A 13,350-nucleotide genomic window follows, 5' to 3' on the forward strand; every position below is an offset into this window, starting at 1 on the left:
AACCCAGTAAAAATTGGGCAAAACTCTTAAATAGGCACTTCAAAGAAGAAAAAACACATGTGACTAATATCATATTAAAAGATGAAATCGGCTGAGCATGGTGGCTCACGCCTGTGTAATCCCAGCACTTTGGGAGGCCGAGGCAGGTGGATCACCTGAGGTCGGGAGTTCGAGACCCACCTTGTCAACATGGTAAAACCTCATCTCTACTAAAAATACAAAAATTATCAGGGCATGGTGGTGCATGCCTGTATCCTCACCTACTTGGGAGGCTAAGGAACAAGAATCACTTGAACCCAGGAGGTGGAGGTTGCTGTGAACCAAGATCACGCCACTACACACCATCTCAAAAATAAATAAATAAATAAATAAATAAATAAATAAATAAAAAGATGAAATCATAGAAATGCAAATTAACACCATAATAATATGCAATTTCACAATTAGCAGATTGACAACAGTTTAAGTCTAAGAACACCAAGTGCTGGTTGTGCAACAGAGCAACAGGAACTCTTACACACCACTAGCAGGAATGTAAAGAGAGATGGAAGCACTGTGGAAGCAGTTAGGCAGCACTTCCTAAATTGAACATGCATCCTACAACCTAGTAATTCCACTCCTAGAAAAATCCCTACAGGACACCAGGACACATGCACACCATGTTTTATAATAGCCAAAAAGTATCAACAACCCAACTGTCCTTTCATGGGGGGAATGGACATAAATATTCATCAAGAGGAGAATGGACAAATAAATTGCAGTACTTTATATGACAGGGTATCTTATGGCTGAGAAAATGAGTGAAGATATTAACACGGATGAATTTTAGAAACCATTCTGTCAAAGTTTAAAAACAAAAAAACTAAGTAATATGTCATTTAGGACCTATTTATTTGTGATAAAACTTGAAATAAAAGGAATAAATTATAAACAAAATCTAGAGTGGCAATTACTTCTTGGGAGAGGCAGATAAATGGTATGGGGAAGAAGTCTCAGGGGACTCAGAATGTGCTCTGTCTTGAGTTGTATAGTACATCACAGGTGGGTTTTTAAAATTATTCTTCATCACTTCCACAGGATGAAGATATACACATATAATATATAATTAATATGTTATTATGTTTGTTAATCATAAAGTATATAACCATATATGATATATACAATTAATACTAATATAAAATATGTTAATTATATAGTATATATTAATTATATATAGTATATTAGTATTAACTATGTAGTATATTATATAGTCACCTTGTGTGGTGAGGTTCTACATTATAATTTTCTATATTTTCCATGGGCCAGGCACGGTGGCTCACACTTGTAATCCCAGCACTTTGGGAGACCTAGATAGCCAGATCACTTGTGGTCAGGAGTTCAAGACCAGCCTGGCCAACATGGCGAAAGCCCATCTTTACTAAAAATACAATAAATTAGGGGCATAGTGGTGTGCATCTGTACTCCTAGCTACTCAGGAGGCTGAGACAGCAGAATCACTTGAACCTGGGAGGCGGAGGTTGCAGTGAGCCAAGATTGCGCCACTGCACTGCAGCCTGCATGACAGAGCATAAGTCTATCTCAAAATAATAATAATTTTCTACATTTCCCTAAGTGCTTGAATATTAATGCAATACTATCATAATCAGAAGACAGTGCTTTTTTAATAATGTCTAGAATGTTTGCACAGTTTTTTGAAACCTGATCTGAACCTTCAGTCTAGTTTCATGCTGTGGGAGAGATAATCTCTAAAGATTTGACTAGATTGCTATCTAGTTGACAAGTAGGTGTAAAAATGCTAATGCACAAATTTCAACTATGCCAACATTGCCTTTATTTATTTATTTAATATTTTTTTAGGCTGAGTCTCTCTCTGTTGCCCAGGCTAGAGTGCAGTGGTGAAATCTCAGCTCACCGCAAACTCCACCTCCTGGGTGCAAGCGATTTTCCCTGTCTCAGCCTACCAAATAGCTGGGATTACAGGCACGCGCCACTATGCCCGGGTAACTTTTTCGTATTTTTAGTAGAGATGGGATTTCACTGTGTTGGCCTGGTGGTCTTGAACTCCTGACCTCAGGTGATCCACCTGCCTCAGCCTCCCAAAGTGCTGGGATTACAGGCATGAGCCATCGTGCCCGGCTGCCAACATCGCCTTTAAATATTCAGTATTCCTTCCTTCCTCTTTTCAAGATATCTTTCCATTTTTATGTTGAGGCTTTTATCCTTACTATTTCCAACATCTCTAAGGTTCCCTTGAACTCTAAAATTCAGTTAGCTCAGAAGCCTTGCATGAAAACAGTCTTTTTTTTTCCCCCAGCCCTTTAGCAACATCTAGTGGGTATTTAAAGACAGGACGAGACAAACATTTTCCTGCATAAGGATCAACCATACAGATGGCAAAATCGACTTAGCAAAAAAAAAAAAAAAAGCCTTAAGTCCTCAAAACAAATAAAATCTCTCCTGTGATTAAGTAATTTTACACTTATGGGTGTGTATGTAAACACTTAATATAAAGTACAGCTGGCATTTCCTCATTTAGCCTGCTGTAAACATAGACAGAAGTTTGTTACTACATTACATAATGGCCATTATCATGAAGAACCTTATGAAAGGCCTGAAGCAAGAGTACCAGCACAGTATGCAAACTTCCAAAAGCAAAAAGGAAGAACTTGTGTCGAATGGCATCTTTCAGGAACAGAAGTCTTTAGTAGGCATAGAAGCAGAGAGTAACAGAGGAGAGTGGGCTAGGGAGGGAGCCCAAAAAGAAAAGAATAAAGCAAAATCATTGGGATGGATAGATTTATAGAATCCAGAGTTCTTATCCTAAGATAACTGCAGCCCAGTCATTGCTCGCGTAACCAAGAGTAGGTTTCTCTTCATCCTTCAAGCCTGCTCTCCCAAAAATCTTTGCCATCTTTCCGTTTGACTTGCTGCATTACCTATCTCATCTCACTTTCACTGGGGGTTCGGGTCCTAGGTAGATGATGGGTGACAGTTGATAACTGAGAGGAAAGAAGCTCCTAACCTCTGCCTGTAGAAGTAGATAAAGAAACTATGTCTACAACCTATTCTGTTCCCATCAAAACTTGAGTCCTAACAAAAGCAGCCCTTTTCCTAGAAAGCTGGTAACACATTCCTAAAAATAGTTTCCTGGCCTTTATATCATAAGTGGAGACTCTCTCAACATTATTCGGTTATAAGAAGGGGATGGCCTGAGAGTCAGGCACCCTGACCTCTTTAGCCTCATTACTTTTTAACCCTATTATCATAGACACTTTATCTAAGCTCTTTGTGCCTCAACTTCTCTCTATCTACAAACTAGATGTGATTAATCATATCCTTGCAATTTTCATAGACAGTTCTCCATGATCAATTAACATTTATGAAGATGTTTTACTTGTAGAAAAAAAATCTACGAAGGCTAGATAATAGTATTAGCATTCCCATGCACACGTGTGAAACAAATACCTGTTTATGGCTATCCACATGCGGTGCTGGGCTGAGCTCCACACAAGCTCGGTAAACCCAGTTTTGCAGTCTAGGACTATGTTGTTCCAATTTGGCTTATGATGGGAGAACACAGAACATTATTAAGGAATTTTTGAGGCAGTATGTTGAGGAGTCAGCAAATGTGAGTTAGGGGAAGGGAGGAAATGTCCTATCAGATATTAAAATATATTTTAAAGCTCTGTTGTTTAAAATATCATGATATACTGGGTCAGGGATAGACAGATAGCTCATTGAAAGATAATGGGGACCCCATAAACAGATCTATGCATATATAAAAATGTTTGGCAATGTAGATCGATAGGGAAAGGAGGAAATATTTAAGACACAGTGTTGGAACCATTAGTTATTTGTGTATGAAAAATTGATTCTGGATCCATACCTCAAACTGTACACAAACTCAATTCCAGACAGATCAATGAAAAAGCCAAATTTTTAAAAAATCTGGAAGAAAACACAAAATATTTTTATATAATCTAAAGATAGAGAAGGATTTCATAAACAAGACACAAAAAACTAAATTCAAAAAGAAAAGATTGATAAACCGTTTGCTCCATAGAAATTAAGAATTGTGTTCTTTGTTGCTGTTGTTGTTGCTGTTGTTTGAGATGGAGTCTCTCTCTGTCACCCAGGCTGGAGTGCAGGAGCATGAGCTCAGCTCACTGCAGCCTCCATCCACTGGGTTCATGCCATTCTTGTGCCTCAGCCTCCCAAGTAGCTGGGATTACAGGTGTACACCACCACGCCCAGCTAATTTTTGTATTTTTAGTAGAGACAGGGTTTTGCCATGTTGGCCAATCTGATTTCAAACTCCTGACCTCAAGTGATCTGCCTATCTCTGCCTCCCAAATTGCTGGGATTACAGGAGTGAGCCACCAGGCTCAACAAGAATTATGTTCTTTGAAAAGACAAGGAGAGAGTAAAAAAAGGCAATGCATAAGCTGGCAAAAAATGTTGCAGAACATATAACCAGGAAATTAATATCTAGGTTATATAAAGAACTCTTCTAAATCAGTAAGAAATCAAACAATCCAATAAACACGGGGACAAAGATTATGAAAAGGCATTTCTCACAAGAAGAAATATGAACGGTGGATAAATAAATACATGAAAGTATGTTGAACTTCATTTGCAATGAGTAAAATGTAAATTGAAATTAAAAGTAATATCATTCCACATTTACATATACCTAGATATATTCTCTTGGAAGCTTTTACACAGGTACATTAAGAGACAAGTTCAGAATATTCACCAGAGCCTTTTTTATTAACAAAAACTGGAAAAAAGTTTAATAAAAGAATAAATAATAAATTGTGATATGTTAATATAATACAACAGCTAAAATAAGTGAACTACAGTTGTATCAATATAAGTGACTTAAAAACATAAAGTTCAGCCAAAAGGAAGGTATGAAAGAACATATCCATTTATATAACCTTCAGGGAAAAAAAGACAAAGCTACTCAAAATATATTGCCAGGCCAGGAGCCACCGGTGGCTCACACCTAAAATCCCAGCACTTTGGGAGGCTGAGGCAGGCAGATCACCTGAGGTCAGGACTTGGTCACCAGCGTGGCTAACATACTGAAACCCCATCTCTACTAAAAATACAAAAATTAGCCAGGGGCAGTGGCGCACACCTGTAATCCCAGCTACTTGGGAGACTGAGGCAGCAGAATTGCTTGAACCAGGGAGGTAGAGGTTGTAGTGAACTGTGATTACACTGCTGCACTCCAGTCTGTGCGACAGAGTGAGACTGTCTCAAAAAAAAAAAAAAATATATATATATATATATATATATAGCCTAAAAATACGCAGATTGTGATAATATTATAGAGAAAAGCAAGGTAATGGCAGTGACAGTAGCACAGGTTTTCTATATGTGTGTATTACTAAGATATAAAATATATTTTCTTATAGTTGGTCATGAGCAAAAGTTTGAAACCATACTGCAATGGCTTTCCAAAGTCATCATCTTCTTCCTGTTATTTTTTTGAGACAGGTTCTTGCTCTGTTGCCCAGGCTGGAGTGCAATGGTGTGAACATGGCTCACGGCAGCCTCAACCTCCTGGGTTCAAGTGATCCTCCTGCCCCAGCCTCCCATGTAGTTGGGACCACAGGCACTCGCCACCACACTGGCTGACTTTTTCATTTTTTGTAGAGATATGATCTGACTTTGTTGCCTTGATCTCTCTTTGTTGCCTTGGTTGGTCTCAAACTCCTGGACTCAAGCAATCCTCCTGCCTCAGCCTCCCAAAGGATTGGGCTTACATGCATGAGCCATGGTGCCAGACCCCAAAATCTTCTTCTTTTTTTTTGAGATAGAGTCTTACTCTGTCCCCCAGGCTGGAGTGCAGTGGCACGATCTTGGCACACTGCAACCTCCACTTCCCGGTTCAAGCAATTCTCTTGCCTCAGCCTCCCTGGTAGCTGGACTACAGGCACCTGCCACCACACCTGACTAATTTTTATATTTTTAGTAGAAGCAGATTTCACCATGTTGGTCAGGCTGGTCTCAAACTCCTGACCTCAAATGATCCACCCACCTCAGATTGCTAAAATGTTGGGATTATAGTCATGAGCTACCATGGCTCTAAAGTCTTAATTCCAATCTTTCTTACTCTGCCTTCAGAATTATGTTCCTAAAACTCTCATCTGGTCTTTGCTTATCTCCTATCATGGTCTGAGTGTGTCCACAAAGTGTTCATGCATTGGAAACTTAATTCTTCAATGTGGCAGTGTTGGAAGGTGGAGCCTCACTGGAGGCGTTTGAGGGTTCCACTCTCGTAAAGGGATTCAAGAAGTTTCATAGGACTGGATTAGGTCTTGAGAGTGGGTTTTCATAAAGCAGGTCACATTATCTGCTTTGACTCCCCTCTTTTCCATATGCTTGCCTGGTCTTCTGCTTTTCTACCATGTTATGATGCAGTACAAGAGTCCTTACCAGAAGCTGCTGCCATGCTTTTGGACACCTCGGCCTCCAGAATTGCAAACCAAATTAACTTCTCTTCTTTATAAATTACCCAGTCTCAGGCATTCTGTTATAAAGACAGAGAATGAACTAAGCCATCTACCTACAGATTTTCATGCCACTATTTCTCTAAGTGAGATCTTGTGCATGAAAATCACTGGGGATGCTCTGTTACAAATTCAAATAACTCAGGCCTCTTCCTAGACCTACTAAATCAACATCTGGGGGAACAAAGCAGGAATCTGCATATTAAACAATTCTTCCTGGATATTCTTGGGCACAACTAAAGTTGGAGAACATTTAGGTCCTGTTAACTTAAGCATGACCTAAATAGGCCCCTGCCTCCACTTACCAGGCATGCAGACACCATTAGATACAGGACAAGGATGTTTCTGCGGGAGATGGCAAGGGGAAGTAGGAAGAATTGGGGCTTATCTGTTGGTCTTCTCAACCAAGTTTTGAGTACCACTGCTTTAAAATGGATCTTGATCAAACTTAATACATAAGAGAACTTTTTGATTTGAGCAATAGGTCCTGATGACAATGCAGATTCAGATTCTATTTGTTCTGGCTTAGATCTACTTGTAGACACCAATGCAGAAATGCCAAGTAGCTTTTTGATACATTAACCAAGAAAAGATGTAGAAAATAGTGAAAAATCCTGTCCTGAGACAAAGAGAGGTGAGAGACAGTCCCTTTCCCCCTCTTTCCATGTTAAAATATCATACAAGTAAAGGTAAATTTGAGTCTTTGAGAGAGGGTGAAGGTAGGGAGAAATGGTATTTTTCTTGAGTCCTTCCATTGGGTTCCCGGTGCCTTCTATCAGTGCAGCTTGCATGATCCACCCCAGTAATGGCATCCACTTTCATATTTTGGTAAAGCACTTAAAAATATATGATCAGCTCTGATATGTCAACAAACACGGACTAATCACTCAGGAGAGATGCGCAACAATTTGAATTTGAAGCAAGCATTCCATAATGATTTTACCATCATGGAAAAAATCATCATTGTATTAATTTTCATCATCAATTTAGGACACTCTGGACTAAACATGGAAAAGCTGATTAAGAGAATAAGCAATGTAAATTTTTTTATTTCAACCCTTATCCAGGTCAGAGTGAAGGCAGGTATCCAAGTTGCCATTGCACCATAGATTTGTACAGTTTGTGTGAAGTTCACAAGTCAGATTTATTGCATGATAAAGGAAGCGGCAGTGACATGCTTATTCGTACTTGTATCTTTATCTGGTGCCAGCTAATGGTGAAACCCAGCTTCTCCAAGTTACATCAGCTAGGAGCACAGCCAAGCAGGAGTCTTCTACTTAGCTCCTTCTGGTAAATTGTGTGAATGATACCCACCCACTCACGCACCTCAGTTAAAATCCCTTTGAAATAATAAAGGAAGTCACTGGTGTCCCGTAACACAGTGCCATAGACAGTGGCTTAACAACAGGCATTTACTCTCCCCCAGTTCTGGAGATGCCAGAAGTCCAGGATCAGGGGTTATGATGACAACACAGACTCTGGGGCTCTGGGCAGGACCCTCTTGGCATCTTCCCACTTCTGGGGTTCCTGGCAATCCTTGCAAACTTCGCTGTTCTGTTTGTCTGTCTCTGCTGTTGGCTGAAGGATCCTAGGCCACTGTTTGACATTGCCTGTCACTGTGTGGCTCCACCTTAGATTTCTGAGGCCTTCTCAGGTTCCTGGTGTTGATTGCATTGATCTCCCCCAACCACAGCACAATTCCACTGTGATCTAAGAGACTGCTTGTTATGATTTCCATTCTTTTGCATTTGCTGAGGAGTGACTTACTTACAATTATGTGGTCAATTTTAAAATAAGTGCCATGTGGTGCTGAGAAGAATGTATATTCTGTTGATTTGGGATGGAGAATTCTGTAGATGTCTATTAGGTCCACTTGGTCCAGAGCTGAGTTCAAGTCCTGAATATCCTTGATAGTTTTCTGTCTTATTGATCTGTCTAATATTGGCAGTGGGGTGTCAAAGTCTCCCACTATTATTGTGTGGGAGTCTAAGTCTCTTTGTAGGTCTCTAAGAACTTGCTTTATGATTCTGGCTGCTCCTGTAATGGGTGCATATATATTTAGGATAGTTAGCTCTTCTTGTTGCATTGATCCCTTTACCATTATGTAATGCTCTTCTTTGTCTGTTTTGATCTCTGTTGGTTTAAAGTCTGTTTTAGCTTTCCATTTGCTTGGTAAATCTTCCTCCATCTCTTTATTTTGAGCTATGTGTCTTTGCACGTGATGTGTCTCCTAAATACAGCATACAGATGGGTCTTGACTCTATCCAATTTGCTAGTCTGTGTCTTTTAATTGGGACATTTATTCCTTTTATGTTTAAGGTTAATATTGTTATGTGTGAATTTGATCCTGTCATTATGATGTTAGCCAGTTATTTTGCCCATTAGTTGATGCAGTTTCTTCATAGTGTCAATGGTCTTTAGAATTTGGTATATTTTTTGCAGTGGTTGGTATTGGTTTTTTTCTTTCCATATTTAATGCTTCCTTCAGGAGCTCTTGTAGGGCAGGCCTGGTGGTAACAACATCTCTCAACATTTGCTTGTCTGTAAAGGATTTTATTTCTCCTTCGCTTATGGAGCTTAGTTCGGTTGGATATAAAATTCTGGGTTGACAATTCTTTTCTTTAAGAATGTTAAATATTGGCCCCTACTCTCTTCTGGCTTGTAGGGTTTCTGCCGAGAGATCCACTGTTAGTCTGGTGGGCTTCCCTTTGCAAGTAACCTGACCTTTCTCTCTTGCTGCCCTTAACATTTTTTCCTTCATTTCAACCTTGGTGAATCTGATGATTGTGTATCTTGGGGTTGGTCTTTTTGAGGAGTATCTTTGTGGTGTTCTCTGCATTTCCTGAATTTGAATGTTGGCCTGTCTTGCTAGGTGGGGAGTTCTCCCGGATAATATCCTGAAATGTGTTTTCCAGCTTGGTTCCAGTCTCATCATCACTTTCAGGTACACCAATCAAACATAGGTTTGGTCTTTTCACATAGTCCTATATTTCTTGAAGGCTTTGTTCATTCCTTTTCATTCTTTTTTCTCTAATCTTGTCTTCATGCTTTATTTCATTAAATTGATCTTCAATTTCTGATATCCTTTCTTCTGCTTGATCAATTCAGCTATTGTGTATACTTTAAGATACTTGTGTATACTTTATGAAGTTCTTGTGCTGTGTTTTTCAGCTCCATCAGGTCATTTATGTTCTTCCTTAAACTGGTTATTTTGTTAGCAATTCCTCTAACCATTTTTCAAGGTTCTTAGATTCCTTGTGTTGGGTTAGAACATACTCCTTTGGCTTGGAAAAGTTTGTTATCACCCACCTTCTGAAGCTTACTTCTGTCAATTCATCAAACTTATCGTCTATCCAGTTTTGTTCCCTTGTTGGCAAGGAGTTGTGATCCTTTGGAGGTAAAGAGGCATTCTGGTTTTTGGAACTTTTAGACTTTTTCCACTGGTTTTTCCTCATCTCCGTGGATTTATCTACCTTTGGTCTTTGATGTTGGTCACCTTTGGATGGGCTTTCTGTGTGGACCTGCTTTTTGTTGATGTTGATGCTATTCCTTTCTATTTGTTAATTTTCATTCTAACAGTCAGGCCCCTCTGCTGCAGGTCTGCTGGAGTTTGCTGGAGGTCTACTCCAGACGCTATTTGCCTGGGTATCACCAGCGAAGGCTGCAGAACAGCAAAGATTGCTGCCTGTTCGTTCCTCTGGAAGCTTCATCCCAGAAGGACATATGCCAGATGCCAGCTGGAGCTCTCTTGTGTAAGGTGTCTGTTGATCCCTACTTGGAGATGTCTCCCAGTCAGGAGACACAGGGGTCAGGGACTCACTTGAGGAGGCAATCTGTCTGTTAGCAAAGCTTGAGCACTGTGCTAGGAGATCCAGTAATCTCTTCAGAGCTGACAGGCAGGAACATTCAATTCTGCTGAAGCTGCACCCACAGCCACCCCTTCCCCCAGGTGCTCTGTCCTAGGGAGATGGGAGTTTTATCTATAAGCCCTGACTGGGGCTGCTGCCTTCCTTTCAGACTCAAGCCTTAGTAATGGTGAACACCCCTCTCCTGACTAAGCTTGAGCATCTCAGGTCAACTTCAGATTGCCGTGCTGGCAGTGAGAATTTCAAGTCAGTGGATCTTAGCTTGCTGGGCTCCATGGGGTTGGAATCCACTGAGCTAGACCACTTGGCTTCCTGGCTTCAGCCCCCTTTCCAGGGAAGTAAAGAGTTCTTTCTTGCTGGAGATCCAGGTGCCACTGGAGTATTAAAAACAACAACAACAACAACAACAAAAAACTCTTGCAGCTAGCTGGATGTCTGCCCAATGGCCACCCAGTTTTGGGCTTGAAACCCAGGTCCCTGGTGGCATAGGCACCCAAGGGAATCTTCTGTTCTGCAGGTTGCAAAGATCATGGGAAAAGTGCAATATCTTGGCTGCAGTGCGCTGTTCCTCAAGGCATAGTCCTTCATGGGTTCACTTGGCTAGAGGAGGGAGTTCCCAACCCCTTGTGCTTCCTGGGTGAGGCAACACCCCACCCTGCTTTGGCTCACCTTCCATGGGCTGCACCCACTGTCTAACCAGTTCCAATGAGATGAGCCAGGTACCTCAGTTAGAAATGAAGAAATCACTCGTCTTCTGCGTTAATCTCACTGGGAGCTGCAGACCAGAGCTGTTCCTAATTCAGCCATCTTGCTCGCAATCCTCTCCTTACTTTTGTATTGTGTTACTTGGTTTTTGTTTGTTTGTTTGTTTTTGCTAAAATAGTTATTGCAACAGGGGTTACTCTTGGATTTTTAAGGAAGAGTGTAGTTTATAGTTTAGATACTTAGAAATGACTTGTTTAAATTTTTTTTTTTTTAACTTCACTGTGAAAGTGATCTAACCTCATAATAATTCTCCCTTTTTGAAGACCCAAGATTCAGTGTGGGCTCTGTCCAGAGCTCAGAGATATAGTTAAAAGAGAAGTAGTCCCTATCTAAATAAAATTGGTCTCTTTATACAATCCTATGATAGATTTCTATAATTTTATGTTTGATTTGGCATTCATCTTTAATCCCTCTCTAGCACCACCAGACTTTTTCTCCTTATGAGGTAAGTGTTGCTATTTGATTTTCACTTGAGTTGTTTCCTTTGATATGGAAATTTGAGGCTATTTAGCTGACAATTGCCTAGGGTTGTGAAACAGTTTATCAAGAATCTGAAAGTATAAGATAGGAAAAGAAAGGATTTTATTAATTTATAGGATGTAGTTCTCTCTGCATGCCGAATATATCTACGTATTTATGTGTGTGTGTACACAGTGTTTTACTACTGAAAATATATAAAAAATCTCTAATAGTAATTGGCTTTGGAAAATAAAAATACTTGAATCAAATGCTTTATTGGAAGAAAAAAGACTAGTCAAATGCTTTTTCACATTTATTTAACTTAAGTAAAATCTGAAATAAATAAGCTAGCTTTAAAAATGTTGGTAAAGTAATATTAGAAACATCTTAAGAATTGTCAGCATACATTTTTGTTTGCATTTATTAATCAAGCAGTTTTATACTGATTCCTGCCTAAAACTCTAAGGTGTCAAAATTTGGCATAGGGGTTACAAGACTATAAACCCAGCCAAAGACAATATAATCTTTGCTTCTGTAATCTTTAATAAATAAGACATTGATACCAGTTTAATAAAAATAGCTACATCTTGAATTTAGTAAGAATACCATAACTTCTAATCTTGTGGCTTTAGGTGGTCTAGTACACAAGCAGTAAGGTTTGTTTTGGGCAAGGACTGTTATCATCTTTGTTTCAAAGCTAAACTATAAAGTAAGTTCCTCCCATAGTTAGTTTGGCCTATGCCCAGGAATGAATAAGGACAGCTTGAAGGTTAGAAGCAAGGTGGAGTCAATTAGGTCAAATTTTTTTCACTATCTCAGTTATAGTTTTTGCAATGGTTGTTCAATAACTTTAAATAATAACAATCACAATTTTTGTAAACAACTTAGGTAAATGATTAAAATGAAATTATTAGGTAAATGTAATAGGATAAATATTTAAAGACAAATGCATCATAATTTAGACTCTAAAAGTTAAAAAAAAAAGTAAAGAATGTGTGTCTAATTCAAACTTATTTAAAGGTCATATATAAAACAAGTAAAAGGAGCCAGGTAATAAAAGAGATGTAAAGAAAGTTATAAAAATAGGGGAAAGATCCAAGATGGCCGCTTAGGAGCAGCTCAGGATTGCAGCTCCCAGTGAAAGCGCAGAGGGTGAGTGGATGCCACATTTCCAGATGGATTTTTATTGCCCACAGACCAGGAGAATCCCAGGTGGAGGAGCCCCACAGGTCGCCAGCACAGCTGTTTTGGCCCACGCGGCTGTTTTGGCTGACACTGCTGTTTTGCTGGTGCCCCGGTGCGGCGGTTCTCCGTACAAAACACACTGTTCTGGGTCTGGTGAGTGGAGGTCTGCAAAGCCACAGTCGCCCATTCATCTGATTAAAAAAGGGGACTGAAACAGGGAGCTAGGCCAGGAGATTCCCAGGCAAAAAAAAAAAGCACCACGAATCTCAGCACCGCTGTTTCAGCCAGCTCAGTGGGTCGCTGCACAGGAAAGCACACAGATCCCGGTGCCTTTTCATCAGGCGAGAGAGTTGACCATTCAACAAAAAGAAAAAAAAAGGCTCTGAGGCAGGGAGCCAGGTGATCAGGCTCGGCTGGTCCCACCCCCACACAAAAAACAATAACAACAATTGGAAACACTCTGGGTTGAGAGTTTCACAGCAAGCACAGCTGAATCTGGGATGCTCCAGCTCTGTGGGGGAGGGGCATCCACCATTACCAAGGCACTCCACCAC

Source organism: Aotus nancymaae, unplaced genomic scaffold (assembly GCF_030222135.1).
Source record: "Aotus nancymaae isolate 86718 unplaced genomic scaffold, 86718_ANA_hifiasm-v0.15.2.pri h1tg000014l, whole genome shotgun sequence".
Lineage (NCBI taxonomy): Eukaryota > Metazoa > Chordata > Mammalia > Primates > Aotidae > Aotus > Aotus nancymaae.